The sequence below is a fragment of the Oncorhynchus mykiss genome, chromosome 7, assembly GCF_057628025.1.
Source record: "Oncorhynchus mykiss isolate SJ-2025 chromosome 7, ASM5762802v1, whole genome shotgun sequence".
NCBI classification, from domain to species: domain Eukaryota; kingdom Metazoa; phylum Chordata; class Actinopteri; order Salmoniformes; family Salmonidae; genus Oncorhynchus; species Oncorhynchus mykiss.
The window spans coordinates 72,389,056-72,408,266 of record NC_143028.1 but is presented as its reverse complement, the minus strand read 5'-3'; the positions used below and the strand labels follow the sequence as shown (position 1 = coordinate 72,408,266).

General features: G+C 46.4%; 1 protein-coding gene across 4 annotated transcripts in view; it reads right to left on the bottom strand.

Moving 5' to 3' along the window:
* The window catches only part of LOC110529037 (protein CBFA2T2), a 71,119-nt gene that overhangs the window by 46,245 nt on the left and 5,663 nt on the right, over positions 1–19,211 (bottom strand). Inside the window, exon 1 of one of the 4 annotated variants that reach the window (XM_036984129.2) lies at positions 7,307–7,625. The exons of 2 other annotated variants lie outside the window; for them this stretch is intronic. The gene's annotated coding sequence lies outside the window, so the exon portion shown is untranslated. Of the gene's footprint in view, positions 1–7,306; positions 7,626–19,211 lie in introns of those variants that run through there. One more of the 4 variants, XM_036984131.2, reaches the window with a different exon arrangement.

Genomic DNA, 19,211 nt, shown 5'->3' with positions numbered 1-19,211 from the left:
TGGCCCCATGCAAAAAGTTGAGTTCAAAGAGCAGGGAAGAAACGGGTGATTGGGAGAGACGACTCGTAAATGCTGAAGGGCTGGAAGGGAAGGGAACAGCATCCACATGGACATGAAGTCAGCGCTCTGGGTTTGAATGGCCCTCCACACACCCTATTCCCTATATAATGGCCTAGTGTTGACCAGAGCTCTTAGGGCTCTGTTCAAAAGTAGTGCACGATACAGGAAATAGGGTCCTATTTGGGAGGAAGCCCCTGGCCCATATTCAATCCCAACTGATAATCATTTCTGTGACTCTTCGCAGAGACAACGGAGGTTTGCATTCATATTGTGCAGTTGGTTGTCATTCTGTCCCACCGAGTGTTGTTGGGTATGATGAATGCAGGAATCCAAATAACGTACATTGTATTCTTGCATTGCAGAAGGACTGATGTTCTCAGCTTAGGCATAGACCCAGAAACCTGGTTAACGGATTTGATTGAACAAGGTCATTTTTAAGTAAATCTCCACGGACTGCTTTATAATACAACACGCCCTCTAATATGTTGGTATCTTGGTCGTGTTTGTAACGATGTCAGACACACACACACATCTGCAAACGATGCCTCCATTGTAATTTGATGGCCCATTCCAGAGTAAAATACACACCTGCATCACTGAGTGGTCAGATGGAGTGTGTGTGTCTGTGTGTGTCTCTGTGTGTGTGTGTGTGTGTGTGTGTGTGTGTGTGTGTGTGTGTGTGTGTGTGTGTGTGTGTGTGTGTGTGTGTGTGTGTGTGTGTGTGTGTGTGTTTGTTTGTGTGTGTGTGTGTGTGTGTGTGTGTGGAGAGAGGAGTGTAGGCTTCCAGGTGTTCCAGGGTCAGTCGGAAATCAGAAATTCAGTGAACACACCTGCGCAAAACAAAAGCTTGTCCCAAAATTTTTTAAATCACACACTTGGTATAGAATAGTGACATAATCCCCATAGTTCCCACCCTTCAACCATCTCCAGCAGCAGCACTCTTTCCTTTGCTTAGTAGAACAGGGCTACAGCCCTTCTCACCTCTCTGTGAATAACTGATATTCTTGCTCATCAATCAGCCGAGTCCCCGCCACCCTGATGTCTCTTTCAACTCCGGCCTGAGCCCTCGACACTGTCGTAAATCAGAGAGTACTGGGAGCTCTTCTGTCATTGGAAGGGTCAGACAAACCGGCTCCTATTCTTTACGAACCGCTTGACAGTCCACTTAACCTGCCGGTCTCGACAGCACTCATTTTTTAAATCATGTCGGACATGGACAGAGTCAGAGAGTAAGGCAAGGCAGCTCCGAGGCAAAACCATGTGTCGTTTGACACTAGTCTACTATAGCAGACACAGTGTTGGCCATAAAACTGGATACGAGCACTGGGACATTAGGAACAAGAGAGACTAGAAAGGCAAGCTCGTTTGAGACCAGGTGTGAAGAGGGAGGCTTACTGTGAATGGCTCTACCAAGGCAAAGAGGTCATTCAAAGCCAGATGTTCAATACGCCACAGGCCATGTTTAATGCATTAGAACGGCTCGGTTTTCACAACGCCGATTATGACAGTGGAATACTTGCACTTTGACAGAGGGAAAATGTCAAAATACGAGTAATAAAAGTGATAAATAGAGTCACATGTGGCAGACGTTGGGATTTAACCCCCTGAAGACGATTCAACATTTAAAACATCTTAAATGGTTGGGAACAAGCCAGGAGAATGGAGAGCATGTGTGTAAAGCATTGCAGTGAAATGTTGGCCTTCTAACCTACTGTCTTGCATTGAAGTGTAGTCTATAGGCATTTTCACATTATTCTACATTGAAGTGTAGTCTATAGGCATTTTCACATTATTCTACATTGAAGTGTAGTCTATAGGCATTTTCACATTATTCTACATTGAAGTGTAGTCTATAGGCATTTTCACATTATTCTACATTGAAGTGTAGTCTATAGGCATTTTCACATTATTCTACATTGAAGTGTAGTCTATAGGCATGTTCACATTATTCTGCATTGAAGTGTAGTCTATAGGCATTTTCACATTATTCTGCATTGAAGTGTAGTCTATAGGCATTTTCACATTATTCTGCATTGAAGTGTAGTCTATAGGCATTTTCACATTATTCTGCATTGAAGTGTAGTCTATAGGCATTTTCACATTATTCTGCATTGAAGTGTAGTCTATAGGCATTTTCACATTATTCTGCATTGAAGTGTAGTCTATAGGCATTTTCTTACTCTTCTCTCTGCAACTTCAACATAAACCCCTTCACATATAAGGACTGAGGGTGGAGTGAATAAAAAGGCACATGGACACATTTAACTATTTCCACACACAGTTCTGCAATAAGCATCAGCCAGCCATGTGTGCCCCAGGTGTGCCCCAGAGTAGGCCCATGTATGCACTCATTCACTGGTGCTGAGCAGTGGGTTAGTCAGTCCTACTGCTCTGTGAGAGACAGATAACAGTGGGTTAGTCAGTCCTACTGCTCTGTGAGAGACAGATAACAGTGGGTTAGTCAGTCCTTCTGCTCTGTGAGAGACAGATAACAGTGGGTTAGTCAGTCCTTCTGCTCTGTGAGAGACAGATAACAGTGGGTTAGTCAGTCCTAATGCTCTGTGAGACAGATAACAGTGGGTTAGTCAGTCCTAATGCTCTGTGAGACAGATAACAGTGGGTTAGTCAGTCCTTCTGCTCTGTGAGAGACAGATAACAGTGGGTTAGTCAGTCCTACTGCTCTGTGAGAGACTGATAACAGTGGGTTAGTCAGTCCTACTGCTCTGTGAGAGACAGATAACAGTGGGTTAGTCAGTCCTGCTGCTCTGTGAGAGACATATAACAGTGGGTTAGTCAGTCCTTCTGCTCTGTGAGAGACTGATAACAGTGGGTTAGTCAGTCCTACTGCTCTGTGAGAGACAGATAACAGTGGGTTAGTCAGTCCTGCTGCTCTGTGAGAGACATATAACAGTGGGTTAGTCAGTCCTACTGCTCTGTGAGAGACAGATAACAGTGGGTTAGTCAGTCCTGCTGCTCTGTGAGAGACATATAACAGTGGGTTAGTCAGTCCTTCTGCTCTGTGAGAGACAGATAACAGTGGGTTAGTCAGTCCTTCTGCTCTGTGAGAGACAGATAACAGTGGGTTAGTCAGTCCTGCTGCTCTGTGAGAGACATATAACAGTGGGTTAGTCAGTCCTACTGCTCTGTGAGAAACAGATAAGGACAACAAAGGGCAAGGCCAGCTGTAGAAAATGAGTGCTCGGGATGTGTGTGTATGCATGTTTCGGTGCATTTTTGTGCATAAGATTGTGTGTGTGTGTGTGTGTGTATGTGTGTGTGTGTCCAGTGTGTGTGTGTGTATGTGTGTGTGTGTCCAGTGTGTGTGTGTATATGTGTGTGTGTGTCCAGTGTGTGTGTATGTGTGTGTGTGTCCAGTGTGTATGCATGTTTCGGTGCATTTGTGTGCATAAGATTGTGTGTGTGTGTGTGTGTGTGTGTCCAGTGTGTATGCATGGTTTGGTGCATTTGTGTGCATAAGATTGTGTGTGTGTGTGTGTGTGTGTGTGTGTGTGTGTGTGTGTGTTTGTGTGTGTGTGTGTGTGTGTGTGTGTCCAGTGTGTGTGCATTTAGGTGTGTGTGCACATGATTGTGTGTGTCTTGGTGTGTGGGGAGTGTATTATTTGTCTTCTATGTTCCATACTACTGGCGCTCCGGGCTCTAAGCGGGTGGTGCGTCTCCCTTCCCTGTACAGTCAGTCACAGGGCCATAACTCACGGTTTAGGACAGGAAAATAGACAAACGGACAGCCGAGGCCCCTGGGAGTTTGTTTGCTCTCCATTATTAATGACATACTTGGCCACCCCTTCCCACTCTCTCTCATCCCTCACTCTCAGAGAGGAATGTGAAACAAAAACCTGGCAGGGGAGGCACGTGCTGACCTGAGAGAGAGAGAGAGAGAGAGAGAGAGAGAGAGAGAGAGAGAGAGAGAGAGAAGCCCTCAAATTGAAATTGAATTGAGAGAGAGGTAGTTAGGGAATGAGGTAAAGAGGTTGGGAGAGAGGCAGGGGGAAGAGAGAGTGCGAGAGGAGGGAAAGAGAGAGAGAAAAGGGAGAGAGAGAAAGAGGAGGGAGGGGGAGAGAGAGGGGGTACCTCTGGATGTCTGTGGGTAGGCCCTGTGCATTGTTCTGATAGAGATCATTGTTCTGATAGAGATCATTGTTCTGATAGAGATCATTGTTCTGATAGAGATTATGGTTTTGATAGAGATCATGTATGGAAATGGAAAGGAACACACCAATAAATGCAATCTCCTTAAAGACATTTACTATCAAGTCCTATGGTATCAACCTCTCACTCACACACACACACACACACACACATACACATAATATAAAAACAGAGACAAAACCGTGTCTCCCTCGAAAGCAAACTCCCTCCAAGGCTGGAAGCACACACGCAGACACACACACACACACACTACTTTCTCTTATCCACTTGCACACTACTGTCACTACTGACTATAGGGTTCACCAATCACCACTGACACTAAAGGCGTCAGCATGCCTAAGTTCGGCTGGCGCCTAGCTGAACTGTACAAGTGTGCTCGCATACTCCCTTAAAGGACTTTTGCTTGAAAAACAATAATAATACTGTTTGTCTATCTTGAGACACCGTAGCCTGTATACACTTCCTCAAAATAGTCCGAATGAATCTAAGATAATTCAAGAAATCTGTCATTAATTTTGACGAAAACGATTTGTCTCTCATTGAATGAACAAACATTTTATTGAAGAATCCCTACTGTTGACCAATCACCGACGAAGGGGCGTAGATTTCGGCTCTGAACTTTGGCATTGCCTCCAGAATTTTGTTTTGTTTTGCCCAAACAACCGGAAAAGAAACATCACAAAGTCCAAAATGTTGTCCTAATATATGCAGGAACTCGACTGAACTGTTTCGCTGGGAAGCATGCAGACGCCTTAAGGGCCATTTCTCAGGGGCCCAACGAGCCATTTAGCAACATAACTCCCCAGAGATCCCCTCTCCAAGACGGGAGACACATACAGTATATTCAAACCAGTACAGTGAACAAAGGCATGCAGTTCTGGGTCACTAGGCCGGGCCACAAGACATTACCTTGAGCCGACCCTACCAGACCCCTGCCTCACAAGAAAGACGGTTGGGGGAGGAGTTACAATCGGGCATTCACACACATGTTCACGTGCAGTCAAACACACACACACACGCACGCACGCACGCACACACACACACACACAAACGTACACTCTCATATTCACATTACTCTCTCTCACACACACACACACACACACACACACACACACACACACACTAACACACCACACAGACGACATGCGAGAAACAGTTGTTAAGAGAGCAAATGGTTGTGATTGGGACCACTTCTGATCACATGATTAGATCCCCCCCCCCACACACCTCTCCCCTCTCCCTCCCCCAGGCCAGATATCACAGCCCTAGTCACTGGAACTAATAAAGAGCTTCCTGCTCCGCAACAATTGAAGCAGCTGCTCGGGTCTTGCGTGTGTTTGTGTTTGTGTATGTGTGTGTGTGTGTGTGTGTGTGTGTGTGTGTGTGTGTGTGTGTGTGTGTGTGTGTGAGAGAGAGAGAGAGAGAGAGAGCGAGGGAAAGACAGATAAAGGGAGCATTCTGAGCAGTGATTCTAAGGATTTAAGCTGAGTGGACTAAGGTTAATGGTGTCAATGACTTCATGAAAGTCTGATCTCATTCATCTCAGCAATTCATCACTAATAACTGGCGTAAACTAAGGCTGGAAATGTTCTCCCATCACTATTATAAACTATGGATAAATTATTATAAAAATGATAACAAGCTAAGAGAATGTAATGTATGTAGATTTTTAAAGATAAATACTGCATTGTATCATAATAGATTTTTTTTATTTTTTATTACATTTTAGTAAACTCTCTTATCCAGAGTGACTTACAGGAGCAATTAGTGCCTTGCCCAAGGGCACATCAGATTTTTCACCTAGTTGGTTCAGGGTTTAGAATCAGCAACATTTCGGTTACTGGTCCAACGCTCTTAACCTCTTGGCTACCTGCTGCCCCGATATCAACCACTTTGACAAATGAATCTACTTTGAAACTGTTGAAAAATCACCAGTAAACAGAATCTCTCTCTGTCACACACACACACACACACACACACACACACACACACTCACTCACTCACTCACTCACTCACTCACTCACTCACTCACTCACTCACTCACTCACTCACTCACTCACTCACTCACAAACACACACACACACACACACACACGGCTCCTGCTGTCAGGAGTATGACAATGTCCAGCCGGCCTCCAGACCCGAGACTCCCTGTCTCCAGCCTGCCCAGTCCTTTCTCCCGACAGGCATGGAGTCCTGCTCTACTTGGCTGAGACTAGCCAGGTTCTCTCTCTCTCTCTCTCTCTGTCTGTCTGTCTGTCTGTCTGTCTGTCTGTCTGTCTGTCTGTCTGTCTGTCTGTCTGTCTGTCTGTCTGTCTGTCTGTCTGTCTGTCTGTCTGTCTGTCTGTCTCTCCATCCGCTGCACCCCAGCAAACATAAATACAATGAGAAGAGTCCACTCACCTCAAAACATGCCCAGGCATCACCCTTTGAAACAGCAGAGCTCTTCATGTAAAAGATATAGCTTGCCCTACACTATAATAAATATACCACGTATGTACACTATGGAACAGTGTGAGGCTTGCACACAGTGTTAGCAATAAGAGCATAATCTGGATATTATTCTTAACAATGTGTAAACTTTAACGCATAAGGAAAACATGAAAGATAGCGATATCCTTCTGTAACCTTCACTGACTCGGTATAGTAACTTGAGCCTCACCTCAATATAAGCATCCATTTTGTTAACCTTAAAAGATTTTTCCACATGGAAGAAGCAACTAAGAAGCAACGTTTGAGTAGTAGGTAGTCCTACATTTACAGTGTCAGTGAATGTTACAATTCAAAACCAGACCCAATGCCACAACAAACTCATTTCCAATACTGAGTTGACAGAATTGATCTCAAAAGGCAACAGTTTTCCAGTGTTAAGCTAACTGTTAGCCATATGCATCCCTGTCTTCCCTCAACAGACAGGGATAAAGAGATGAGGAGAAGATTACAGAGGGGATCATGCACCATCTGTACAGCCAGGAATTAGGCTAGACAAACCACACAAAATACACACACAATTTAAAAAAAGACTGATCACTTGAGCACGCAACAGAGAAAATGTGAAATACAACTAAAAAGTGTTTTACCTCCACCCTATTAGTCGGCTCTTGTCCTAATTCAGCTGTGGTGCCTTTGCTTTCTTATCCTTCTCTTTTCTCTGTTTTTTGTCTCTCTCTCCACTCCTTCATATGTCAGGCATGTGTTTGTGTTCCCACATATGTGAGCCCCAGTGTGGAGGAGCCCAGAGCCAGAGGAACACAGATGGCTCCCAGATGGAAGAGGATATCCAGGCAGTCCAGTCCAGTACTCCCTCTGCTGTTCTCTCTCTCTCTCTCTCTCTCTCTCTCTCTCTCTCTCTCTCTCTCTCTCTCTCTCTCTCTCTCTCTCTCTCTCTCTCTCTCTCTCTCTCTCTCTCTCTCTCTCTCTCTCTCTCTCTCTCTCTCTCTCTCTCTCTCTCACACACACACACTGCTCTCTCTGTCACACACACACACACACTGCTCTCTCTGTCACACACACAGTGTGTTCACTCTCTACCTCTCTCCCTCTCTTTCTCTCTCTCTGACTCCTCCCCCCTTTTCCCACACACTCTCTTCTCTGTTTCCAGGGGCAGGTTGCTGTGCTGATGTCACTGATGAGGCTACGCCCCCCCTCGGTGGAGCTCAGTCAATGCGGCACTAATCTATTTAGTGTATTTACCGACAGGCCTCGTAATAAACAGAACTAATTGTCCTGGCACCTACAGACTAAACAGAGCCAAGAAGGTGGGGTGGTTATTACTTTCATTTTGGGGTGGGGGGTCAGGGGGTTATTACTTTCCTTTTGGGGTGGGGGGTCAGGGGGTTATTACTTTTCTTTTGGGGTGGGGGGGTCAGGGGGTTATACTTTCCTTTTGGGGTGGGGAGTCAGGTGGTTATTACTTTCCTTTTGGGGTGGGGGGGTCAGGGGTTATTACTTTCCTTTTGGGGTGGGGGGGGGGGGGTCAGGTGGTTATTACTTTCCTTTTGGGGGGGGGGGGTCAGGGGGTTATTACTTTCCTTTTGGGGGGGGGGGGTCAGGGGGTTATTACTTTCCTTTTGGGGTGGGGGGTCAGGGGGTTATTACTTTCCTTTTGGGGTGGGGGGGGGTCAGGTGGTTATTACTTTCCTTTTGGGGGGAGGGGGGGGGGTCAGGGGGTTATTACTTTCCTTTGGGGGGGGGGGTCAGGGGGTTATTACTTTCCTTTTTTTGGGGGGGGGGGTCAGGGGGTTATTACTTTCCTTTTGGGGTGGGGGGGTCAGGGGGTTATTACTTCCTTTTGGGGTGGGGGGGTCAGGGGGTTATTACTTCCTTTTGGGGTGGGGGGGGGGGGTCAGGGGGTTATTACTTTCCTTTTGGGGGGGGTCAGGGGGTTATTACTTCCAGTGGGGGGGTCAGGGGGTTATTACTTCCTTTTGGGGTGGGGGGGTCAGGGGGTTATTACTTTCCTTTTGGGGTGGGGGGGTCAGGGGGTTATTACTTTCCTTTTAAACCCCTTCAAGAGTGGGGGCTCAAACATGTCTTATACCCCCTCCGTGGTCCTTTTTGTTTTTGTTTTACCAACTTAATGCAGTCTGGTAGACCATTGAATGCAGTGTGTAGACATGTGAGGGGAGTTGAATGCAACCTCTTGTCCTTCAAGCTTCACTGAATTAAAAGTAAGAGAGAAAGACAGATGGTTTTGCTTTCCACCTAAATGTTTGGGGCATGGAAGCCTCTAAAAAATATTTTTGTTTGTGCTTACTTTAGATTGTCATGACCGATTTCCATTTTATTCAGTGGTGAGTCAATTATTAGGCTTTATAATTGACAACTTGCAAACCACGGTACACATAATCAAACCACAGTACACATAATCAAACCACGATACACATCATCACACCACGGTACACATAATCAAACCACAGTACACATCATCACACCACGGTACACATAATCAAACCACAGTACACATCATCACACCACGGTACACATCATCACACCACGGTACACATCATCACACCACGGTACACATAATCAAACCACGGTACACATCATCACACCACGGTACACATCATCACACCACGGTACACATCATCACACCACGGTACACATAATCAAACCACGGTACACATCATCACACCACGGTACACATCATCACACCACGGTACACATAATCACACCACGGTACACATCATCACACCACGGTACACATAATCACACCACGGTACACATAATCAAACCACAGTACACATCATCACACCACGGTACACATAATCACACCACGGTACACATCATCACACCACGGTACACATCATCACACCACGGTACACATAATCAAGGCCTTTCAAAGTTCTAGACAGGGATACTCTAAAATAACACACACACACGTGCTCAAAACAACAACAAACAAACAGTAGCAAAACACAAGCAGTTCATTAAGAAGGTGATATAGCACACACACAGACACACACACACATCCTAATGGCTTCTCAAGGTTCAGCTGATACTGCGGGTTACACACACACACACACACACAAACACACACACACACAGCACAGCTTTCGCTGATATCCTTGGACTGATAAAGAGTGCATCTGGCCATGGGAGAGAGGGCCAGAGCGCCTTGGTAGGGGGAACAGGAGGTGCAGCACTGACAGCGGGTGCTCTGCAGATGCTAACCCAGACGATTCGCTCGCTAGCCCTACAGGTTAGTGTGTCCACGCTAACTAGCACCTCATATCAGATAACCCACACCAACCAACCACTCTTACCCTTTCGTTTTCTCTGCCACACTGGGTGAACCATCTATGGTTGGCCCATAATAGAGGGGGGGAAGGACAGCATACACTTATGTCATCATTTTTTAATGAGGAAAGTCAACACTGAATGTGGTATGGAATTGCTTTAGCTCCTTCTTCATGCAGTCTCCCACAGCTGTTAACCATTGTGCTGGGCTGTGTGGCCCGAGATTGAAAAAGAAAAGGGTCCGTTGCTAGCTGCCTACAAAATGAGATATCCCAGTGAACCTTGAGCATCTGGTTGTGTTCACACGCTCTCCGAACATCTACTTTTAGAAACATAAACAGAGCTTAAACGACAGCACCAGCACTCTCCTCCAGTCCACAGCTTGGAGGAACTAGGAGTATGGACGTTGGAGGGTCTGAAGGAGAGAGAAACATAACATCATTACCTCACTCAATTACTCAATTTGCCTTGTGTTGGATGGTTTGTTGTGCGAGCGAAGGCAATTATTTTAAAATATATATTTTTAATTTTACCTTTATTTAACCAGGTAGGCCAGTTATTTCACCTTTATTTAACCAGGTAGGCCAGTTGAGAACAAGTTCTCATTTACAACTGCGACTTGGCCAAGATAAAGCAAAGCAGTGCGACAAAAACAACAACACAGAGTTACACATAAACAAATGTAAAGTCAATAACACAATAGGGGGATGGTGGTGGCCTTGAGTCCACAATGAGCTCAAATGATATAGTTACGGATCCAATGGATACAGCTGTGCTGGGCCAAAGAGTGTGTGTGTTCACACACAGCCTCAACCAAAGTGTGGTCACACCTCGGTAAGTGATAACGTATTTTGGGTAACAACTCTCAGATTCAATCATTACCCTCTACAGTACATTGACATTGAATAGTGCCAACGGTAGCCTACTCTGACAGGGATAGGGCATGTCATGTGATCTCAAAAAACATTCTTCTTCAGCAAAAGACCCAGGCACAAACTGCTCCCCTCTTGGAGCGAACCCAAAAGCCTTTACACACACCAGCTTGTGCTAGGAAAACACAGAGGCCCCCGGTCAGCTGAGTTGACTACTGAAAGGTGACATTATCATCACAAAAGGTGGCCATGCAGCCTTGTGGTGGCTCCAATGCCCCATGAATGGCTGTGGTGGCTGCTGATGGGAGGCTCCATCTCAAAGGGGGCTGGGGTAAAAGATCTTCGTTTCTGAAATGGGAATTATCTACAAGCTTTTTTAACAAGCCCCAGAGGGCAACACAGCTGGGTCGAGCCCGGCGGTGCTGTGGGCCCCCTCTTCTCTGTGCAGAGAAAGCCACCAACCACTACAACGCAACAGGAGCCCCATTATTGCTACGGCAACGCACGCATGATCTGAATGCAACGGCTAATGTATTAGCCTTAGCGCTACGTTTGGCTTACATCTCTGACGGCCTAGGTCAAATGTTGGGCTGCATTAGCATACGAAGCCATTTGAGAAAGTTTTAGGTGACGAATGTTTGCGAAGCAAGCATGGAGCAGCATTTACTGCGAATTTCACTGGTGATAATGGCAAAATGACTGCTCATACTTAGCAAACAAGCTAATGACAGACAAACATGGAAGCCTACTCAGGAAGTAAAGAAACAGACAGAAAACTACAGCCTTTGGTCAATTGGATTTGCTCAACTCCAGTGCCCTCTCTGGTAATCGAGGAGAGCCGGCAAGGAGAGGGAAAGTGGCTGAAAATGTGCTCATATGAAATGAGACTCTCCTCCAATCATGCAAATTACGTTTACAGGGTGGACTCCCAAAATAAGTGTACAAAGTGATAGAAACTAATTTAGCTAGTTATGCAAGGCATTATATAGTAAAAAGCATGTCGTTTTTTAAAAATGTTTGCATGCTTTGTGTGTGGCAGAGTCATCCCTGACTAAAAAAAAGATTTGTCGACCGAGAGTTGTCTATTCGTAAATATGTATTTTAGCCTAGGTTGTGCGCTCTGCAAACATCGTGCCCACTCCTACAATGACAATGGTAAGACTGTAATAATATATTGAATACATTAACAGAAAATACCGTAACCAAACAAACATTTGTAGATGAGAAATCATGGGAATGAACGGTAAATGTACTACTGGTGATACTGGTGTGCCACCCCCGCAGCCTCCACAATGGATTAGTCCACTGAGACAGGCGTGAATCAGACAGGTGTCTTGTGTGCCATACATTTTTTCATATATATTTGCCACTGCTCGACTATAAACATCTCAGTCGACCAACAGCCTATCGACCAGTCGACTAAATGGGGTCAGCCCTACCGATTTCAAAACTCTTCCTTGAAGTACTCAAGTAGCATACACTTGTACTTCCTCACCAAAAGGAGGCTATTGGGGAGGGGAGGACCGTCTTCTATTTGCCTACTAACAAATTTAAATCCTCCTTGACCACTCTACTACTTATTGGTTTCCGGGTCAAGGAGGAGGACAACATTTTTACCAAATGAGAAAAAGCCTTTGAGGCAGCCTTACGTTAGTCTTACGTTAGTAAATACATTTAAAATAACTGAAAACATTCATTACCTTCAGTTGCAATAATGACTGCTAATGCTGCGCAAATATGCTGATGCTAGCCAACATGCTATTTTGCTAACAACATGAGAATAGGGCTCCATGCAGGAAGTAAACAAAAAACACAGATGCTGGTAAGTGAATTTTTTCTCCAGCCGTAAAGCACCGACCCCCCCCCCCCCACCTTGGTTCAAGTAGACGCAAGAGAGTGTGTGTGTGTGTGTGTGTGTGTTTTATTGTCTCTTGAAGGCCAAGCATGTCTTTGAACATTCACAGGCTTGAGAACCAGCCAAAACAGATCACTCCTTGGCTTGCCTCCCACCCACCATATCTCAGGCCACAGGGGTTCCCTTGGAATCAATGAAGGCACAATGCACCTTAATCGTTGTGTGTGTGTGTGTGTCTCTCTCTTTCTCTCAAAAATAGTGCACTATGAAGGGAACACATCTTTGCTCTCCTCTGCTCCAGCTCCTCTCTACCTCCACACTACTGCAAAGAACTCAATGGACTCTGTGTGCATTCTGGAGGAACTGGCCTTTTTTTGGGGGGGGAAATGTGCTTATTTTTCTGTCCATTGTCCTGTGCTAATAATAGACAAAGGTAGAGAGACAGACGAAGAGATGACTTCACACCTTAATAATTGTCTCTTTCTAACTCTCCCCTTCTCTTTTGCTTTTCTTTGCCGACTTCTGCTTTAGTTTATCGGAGGAGGAAACCGCAGGAGTCCCGTCTGATCTTTTAATGCCCTCTTTTCCATTACATCTGGTGTGGGGACAACCTGACAGGAGACATAATGATTTTCTCCATGTCTGCTAGGATCATTTAGGGTGAAGGAAAAAAAATGTCAAATAAATATGATGCTTGGCAGTGGTCTGGTCACACGCTAAAGTGAGGGACTATTTCCTTCACTGTATGCTTGGCACAATAATGATATCAAATCAGAACAGGCCATGTGAAGTCCTATGGATGGGGAGGGCGGTTGGGGTGGGGGTGTTCTCTCTAGGCCTCGTCCCCAAGAAGACTCAATTCAAAGCTATTGATTCACTCAAAGGCTTGTTTGTAGCTCATCACGGGGATAATAAAAACAAATGTTGCAGTGGAGGGAGACATTTCGAGCGAAAACGCCCCCAAAATCCCCCCCCCCGACAAGCTGCTCCTTTACCCTACTTTTCCTATATCACCGAAATGGGTCCCCTATTTTTTTCTCTCTCCCTCATCCCCTCTCTCTCCCTCATCCCCCCCTTCTCATTCCCTCTCTCTCTCCCTCATCCCCCTTCTCATCCCCCCCTTCTCTTTCCCTCATCCCCCATTCTCATTCCCTCTCTCTCTCCCTCACCCCCCCTTCTCATTCCCTCTCTCTCTTTCCCTCGCCCCCCTTCTTATTCCCTCTCTCTCCCTCATCCCCCCGGTCTCATTCCTTCTCTTTCTCCCTCATCCCCCCTTCTTATTCGCTCTCTCTCCCTCACCCCCCCCCCCGGTCTCATTCCTTCTCTCTCTCCCTCATCCCCCTTCTTATTCCCTCACCCCCCTTCTCATTCCCTCTCTCTCCCTCATTCCCTCTGTCTCTCCCTCATCCCCCTTCTTATTCCCTCTCTCTCCCTCATCCCCCCTCTTATTCCCTCTCTCTCCCTCATCCCCCCTTCTCAATCCCTCTCTCTCTCCCTCACCCCCCCCTTCTCATTCCTCCTCTCTCTCCCTCATCCCCCCTTCTTATTCCCTCTCTCTCCCTCACCCCCCGGTCTCATTCCTTCTCTCTCACCCTCATCCCCCTTCTTATTCCCTCTCTCTCCCTCATCCCCCTTCTCATTCCCTCTCTCTCCCTCATTCCCTCTGTCTCTCCCTCATCCCCCCTTCTTATTCCCTCTCTCTCCCTCATCCCCCCTTCTCATTCCCTCTCTCTCCCTCATCCCCCTTCTTATTCCCTCTCTCTCCCTCATCCCCCCTTCTCATTCCCTCTCTCTCCCTCATTCCCTCTGTCTCTCCCTCATCCCCCCTTCTTATTCCCTCTCTCTCCCTCATCCCCCCTTCTCATTCCCTCTCTCTCCCTCATCCCCCTTCTTATTCCCTCTCTCTCCCTCATCCCCCCTTCTCATTCCCTCTCTCTCCCACATCCCCCCTTCTCAACCCCTCTCCCTCACCCCCTTCTAATTCCCTCTCTCCCCCCCTCTTCTCATTCCCTCTCTCTCCCTCACCCCCCTTCTCATTCCTTCTCTCTCTCCCTCATCCCCCCTTCTCATTCCCTCTCTCTCCCTCATTCCCTCTCTCTCCCTCATCCCTCCCTTCTCATTCCCTCTCTCTCCCTCATCCCCCCTTCTTATTCCCTCTCTCTCTCCCTCATTCCCCTCTCTCCCTCACCCCCCCTTCTTATTCCCTCTCTCTCTCCCTCATCCCTCCTTCTCATTCCATCTCTCTCTCCCTCATCCCCCCTTCTCATTCCCTCTCTCTCTCCCTCATCCCCCTTCTTATTCCCTCTCTCTCTCCCTCACCCCCCCTTCTTATTCCCTCTCTCTCTCCCTCATCCCCCCTTCTCATTCCATCTCTCTCTCCCTCATCTCATTCCCTCTCTCTCCCTCATCCCCCCTTCTTATTCCCTCTCTCTCTCCTTCATTCCCCTCTCTCCCTCACCCCCCCTTCTTATTCCCTCTCTCTCTCCCTCATCCCCCCTTCTCATTCCATCTCTCTCTCCCTCATCCCCCTTCTTATTCCATCTCTCTCTCCCCCCTTCTCATTCCATCTCTCTCTCCCCCCCTTCTCATTCCCTCTCTCTCTCTCCCCCCCCTTCTCACTCCCTCTCTCACCCCCCCTTCTCATTCGCTCTCTCTCCCTCACCCCACCTTCTCATTCCCTCTCCCCCTTCTCATTCCCTCTCTCTCTCTCTCCCCCCTTCTCGTTCCCTCTCTCTCTTTCTCCCCCCTTCTCATTCCCTCTCTCTCTCTCCCCCCTTCTCATTCTCTCTCCCTCCCCCTTCTCATTCCTTCTCTCTCTCTCTCCCCCCTTCTCACTCCCTCTCTCACCCCCCCTTCTCATTCGCTCTCTCTCCCTCACCCCACCTTCTCATTCCCTCTCCCCCCCTTTTCATTCCCTCTCTCTCTCTCCCCCCTTCTCATTCGCTCTCTCTCTCTACCCCCCCTTCTCATTCCCTCTCTCTCTCCCCCCTTCTCAACCCCTCTCTCTCCCTCACCCCCTTCTAATTCCCTCTCTCCCCCCCTCTTCTCATTCCCTCTCTCTCCCTCACCCCCTTTCTCATTCCTTCTCTCTCCCTCATCCCCCCTTCTCATTCCCTCTCTCTCCCTCATTCCCTCTCTCTCCCTCATCCCTCCCTTCTCATTCCCTCTCTCCCTCATCCCCCCTTCTCATTCCCTCTCTCTCTCTCTCTCTCCCCCCTTCTCATTCCCTCTCTCTCTCCCTCATCCCCCCTTCTCATTCCCTCTCTCTCTCTCTCTCTCTCTCCCCCCTTCTTATTCTCTCTCTCCCTCTCCTCCCCTTCTCATTCCCTCTCCCCCCCTTCTCATTCCCTCTCTCTCTCTCCCCCTTCTCATTCGCTCTCTCTCTCCCCCCCTTCTCATTCCCTCTCTCTTCCCCCCTTCTCATTCCCTCTCTCTCTCCCCCCCTTCTCATTCCCTCTCTCTCTCCCCCCTTCTCATTCCCTCTCTCACTCCCTCACTCTCGATGAAAGGCATGCATTGAGCCGGCAGTGGCATTCCAAAACCTCAGCCCACGGCTCCAGAGTGTCTGGCTGTTCAACACTGCTGGGAGCGATTAGTTTAAGTAAGGCCTGACCCGCCTACTCACCCATGGAAAAACGTCAGATCTCTTGTTACACTTTGGGTTGGAGAAGGGGAGGACTGTGTGTGCATTGTGTATGTATGTGTTGATGTGTGTGTATGTTGATGTGTGTGTGATGGTGAAAGAAAAAGAGAGAGAGAGTGCATTTGTGTATGTGTGTGTTGATGTGTATGTGTGTGTATATGTGTGTGTATGTGTATGAAAGAGAGTGCATGTGTGTGTGTGTATATGTGTGCGTGTGCACGCGCATAGAATTTACGAGAGGTGGGTCACACGCTCACTTGGCTGCATCTTCCTGAAGTTTCCACAGAGGAAGGCCAAGTGCACAGACCGACTCCAAACCTTTTCTCCAATAACTCTGTTAAACGATATTCAATAACCACCTTCTCCTTCTCTCTCCACTTAAACCGAGCACCAGATAAACCTACTGAGCTATCCATGGCATATATAGTTAAAGCCTTACATGCTCCCACTTACAGTATTATAATCGCTAAATGCACCATGCAGTAAGAGCTTGTCTGAAGTTTGTCCTCCTCTGCCAACCGTAGAAAATGTTCAGCAAACATGAGTTCTAAACTACTGATTAGAAGCACAAACATGCCAGACCGACAGTCGGCTTTCTATGGCCCTACTGTTGTTTTCATACCTACAGTACGCAGGCCTGAAGCCTTTTTAAAAATATAGTATAGCATAGTAACATATACCATATGCAATATGCATACGGCATTCTTATCTTCTTATAGCCGAAACATGCAATATATACTGTAATCCATTTGAAGTCCATGATTAACATAAGCATAGTGCATTAATGTACATTGAACAAAAATATAAACAGAACATGTAAAGTGTTGGTCCAGTGTTTCATGGGCTGAAATAAAAGATCCTTGAAATTTTCCATATGCACAAAAACCTATTTCTTTTACATTTTGTGCACACGTTTATTTGTTTACATCTCTGTAAGTAAGCAATGTATCCTTTGTCAAGAAAATCTATCCACCTGACAGGACTTGCATATCAAGAAGCTGATTAAAAAGCAGGATCATTACACAGACACACCTTGTGCTGGGGACACTAAAAGGCCACTCTAAAACGTGGTGTTTTGTCACATAACACAAAGCCACATGTGTCTCAAGTTGAGGAAGCGTGCAACATACATCAACACGGTGGCCCTCGTCGTTTCGACTCAAAGACGCACTTTGACATGGCCAGCCAGAGACCTCATCTCATCAGGGTGTACGGTTACTGTGACCGTGCGTGTGTGTTCCTTCCTCTACCTGCAGTTGATCCTATTATAACCTTCTCGTTATCCTCCGGGCAAGAGCAGCTGTGTTGTGCTATTGTCTAGCGACGGCCACACCTGTGTTTTGCAGGTGGCTCATCTGGAGAGCAGTGTTGGGAACACCTGACCAGGCAGAGACAGAGCCTGCTGGGGGATTTGTGAAGCGCTCAATTAAGCCTTGTTCACACTGCAGGCCTTAATGCTGAGTTTATTTATTTTAATTAATTTTAATTAATTATTTTTATTTTTATTTTTACAGGGACAGTGCACATTAATCAACGTTTCAGTAAACGTGCCGGTTTTAGCCAGCCGGCTAATTTTCAACCGCAGTCTCAAATTAGTTTTGTTTTGTTTTTCAAATCCGTTTTGGACTACTGACTGTCCAAACAGCAAGTTACAAGTGACCGAATCGGATGTGTGTGTTCAGACAGCAGTCATTTGCTGACATGGCTATGCTAGTTGTCATAGTAACAACGGGTGTGTGCAGTGGTGTAGGCTGATTGGTGGTAGTGCTCCTGCTTCCTATCACTCAGAAGTTACGTAGCATGCTAACCACCGCTGTCATGGATGTCTCCCAGTTTCTGTTCAAAATCATAGTGTCGGAAAACTTTTAAAGCATCAAAGGATAAAATGATTCAACTTTCAAAACAAGTCATTTTGGCTAGCCAAGGCAGGCAACTAGCTAGCTAGGTAGCTGTTCAGATTTCTAGCACATTCACTCATTTGTTTGTTAACAATTATCAAGCTAATTAGCTAAACATGTTCTTACTACTCTGTTGACAGTTTGACAAGTAACAAGATATGCCAAATAACAGTCTACAAACTAAATAAATACGATTTGACCGTTCAGACACATGGCGAGGAATCAGATTATTATCTGATTTAAAACCTCCCACAAAGGACTCGTAAGTAAGAGTTTCACGGTAAAGTATACACCTGTATTCAATGCATGTGACAAATAGAATTTGATTTGAGGAATCATGTGGCGTAATGTGGCATAATATATCTGATTCCATGTGCTTTTTGGCTGTTCAGACTGCAGGAAAAATATCAAATTCGAATCGGATATGCAGAAAATGTGATTTGAATCACTTGCCAGTGCGAAGAAGATTTTACAAGCTCAGCTAGAGAAGAACTCTGAGGAATCCGGGCAGACACACATGGGCATGCCTTTGCCTTACTCAGGGTTCAGCCGCAGGGATGTTTAGACTTGTCAGAAGTGCGCTCCCCCGGAAGGTGTGTTTCTGTGTGTGTGTGTGTGTGTGTGTGTGTGTGTGTGTGTGTGTGTGTGTGTGTGAGAGACTCTCACACTAACAAAACAAACAGACAAGTTGTGTGTTTCTCTTTGTTGTTGTTGTCTAAAACTGATACAAGTCTCTCGCTCTCGCTCCATCTCTAAACAAAACAACAATGACAAAAACCAACAAAGCGAATTAAACAAAACAAAGATGTCTCTCCACAAAACATCCCCACACACTAAGGATGATGAGACCACCTGCCTCGGCTTTGTGGGCACAAGAGGCAAACTAAGTGCATAATAGTGTTAGGGTTGGCCCTCTCCTTGATGGTTATTTCAAACTAAGGGCATAATAGTGTTAGGGTTGGCCCTCTCCTTGATGGT